Source organism: Trichechus manatus, unplaced genomic scaffold (assembly GCF_000243295.1).
Source record: "Trichechus manatus latirostris isolate Lorelei unplaced genomic scaffold, TriManLat1.0 scaffold00015, whole genome shotgun sequence".
NCBI lineage: Eukaryota > Metazoa > Chordata > Mammalia > Sirenia > Trichechidae > Trichechus > Trichechus manatus.
Genome location: NW_004443951.1, coordinates 15,517,604 through 15,519,754, shown reverse-complemented (window position 1 = coordinate 15,519,754; position 2,151 = coordinate 15,517,604). Strand labels below are relative to the sequence as shown.

Genomic DNA, 2,151 nt, shown 5'->3' with positions numbered 1-2,151 from the left:
TGACCTGAGCAAATCATTGAGTCATTCTGAGCTACTATCCTCATTTGTAAAATACCTAATAAGAATAATAAAACCAGTTGCCATTGAGTCTACTCTGACTCATGGCCACTCCCTGTGTATCAGAGTAGAACTGTGCTCCATAGGGTTTTCAATGGCTGAGTTTTCAGAAGTACATCGCCAGGTCTTTCTTCTGAGTCACCTCTGGGTGGACTCGAACCTCCTTTCGGTTAGCAACCAAGCTCATTAACCATTTGCACCACCCAGGTACTCCAGTAATAATAATACTTCTGTAGTGGTCCGCTCCGGGCCGGCCAGCCCCGGGGGTGAGGCTGCCGGGAAGGGGTTGGGGACGCCCGAGGAGCCCGGCATGCCGCTCTTCAGCCTGTCGCTCCCTACCCCCTGCCTTTCCTCCTTCTGCTGCCTGGCCGCCCCGCACCTCCGTGACCCCCAGCTGACGCTGGAGACCGACAAGGACTTCCAATAGTAGTCAGACATTATCATCCTCCCATACAATGGAGCCATGTTCATCAGATGAATTTTTCCAGGCCCTTAATCATGCCGAGCAAACATTTAAAAAGATGGAAAATTATTTGAGACATAAACAGTTGTGTGATGTAATTCTAGTTGCTGGTGATCGCAGAATTCCAGCTCACAGACTGCTACTCTCCTCTGTCTCAGATTATTTTGCTGCCATGTTTACTAATGATGTCAGAGAAGCAAGACAAGAAGAAATAAAAATGGAAGATGTAGAACCAAATTCACTGTGGTCCTTGATTGAATATGCATATACAGGAGCATTTCATGGAAGTAATTAGAAACCAGGAATTTGTATTATTACCAGCCAGTGAAATTGCAAAGCTCTTGGCCAGTGACGACATGAACATTCCTAATGAGGAGACAATATTGAATGCACTTCTTACTTGGGTTCGTCATGATTTGGAACAGAGACGGAAAGATCTCAGTAAACTTTTGGCTTATATTTGGCTCCCCCTTCTTGCACCACAGTTCCTGGCAGATATGGAACATAATGCACTTTTTCGGGATGGTATAGAATGTCAGAAACTCATTATGGAAGCAATGAAATACCATTTATTACCAGAGGGACGGCCCATGTTACAAAGTCCTCGGACAAAACCTAGAAAGTCCACTGTTGGTACATTATTTGCAGTTGGAGGAATGGATTCAACAAAAGGAGCAACAAGCATTGAAAAGTATGATCTCCGTACAAATATGTGGACTCCTGTAGCAAATATGAATGGGAGGAGGCTGCAGTTTGGTGCTGCGGTGTTAGATGACAAACTCTATGTGGCTGGAGGAAGAGATGGACTGAAGACTTGGAATACAATAGAGTGCTACAACCCGAAAACAGAAACTTGGAGTGTGATGCCTCCGATGTCCACAGATAGGCATGGCCTTGGTGTGGCTGTATGGGAAGGTCCCATGTATGCAGTAGGAGGGCATGATGGCTGGAGCTATCTGAATACAGTGGAAAGATGGGCCCCTCAGGCTTGCCAGTGGAATTTTGCTGCCACCACGTCCACCCCTAGGAGCACAGTAGGTGTGGCAGTACTAAGTGGAAAACTTTATGCAGTTGGTGGTCGTGATGGAAGTTCTTGTCTCAAATCAGTAGAATGTTTTGATCCTCATACCAATAAATGGACACTGTGCACAAATGTCAAAAAGGAGAGCTGGAGTAGGAGTAACTACGTGGAATCGCTTGCTCTGTGCCGTTGGAGGACACTATGCTCCTGCATCTAACTTAACTTCCAGACTCTCAGACTGTGTGGAGAGATATGATCCCAAAACAGATATGTGGACTGCTGTGGCATCTATGAGCATCAGCAGAGATGCAATGGGGTCTGTTTACTTGGTGATAAACTATATGCTGTCGGAGGATATGATGGACAGACATATCTGAATACAGTGGAGGCTTATGATCCTCAGACAAATGAGGGGACCCAGGTTGCTCCGCTGTGCCTAGGCAGAGCTGGGGCTTGTGTTGTGACTGTAAAATTATCATTTAGTGCTTTGTTTCCTAAAAGAAGATATCCTCCTTCTTTTTGAATCTGATTCAGTTGTCCTGCTGTCAGTGGATACATTTCTACTAAATTTGCAGTGCTGCGTTCCTGGGCACAAAGTGCCTGATCTCAA

At 45.7% G+C, this 2,151-nt stretch overlaps 1 pseudogene; it reads left to right on the top strand.

Annotated features, from left to right (window-relative positions):
• The first annotated feature begins 703 nt into the window (after positions 1–703).
• Positions 704–2,064, top strand: LOC101360559 (kelch-like protein 5 pseudogene; annotated as a pseudogene).
• The last annotated feature ends 87 nt before the right edge of the window (positions 2,065–2,151 follow it).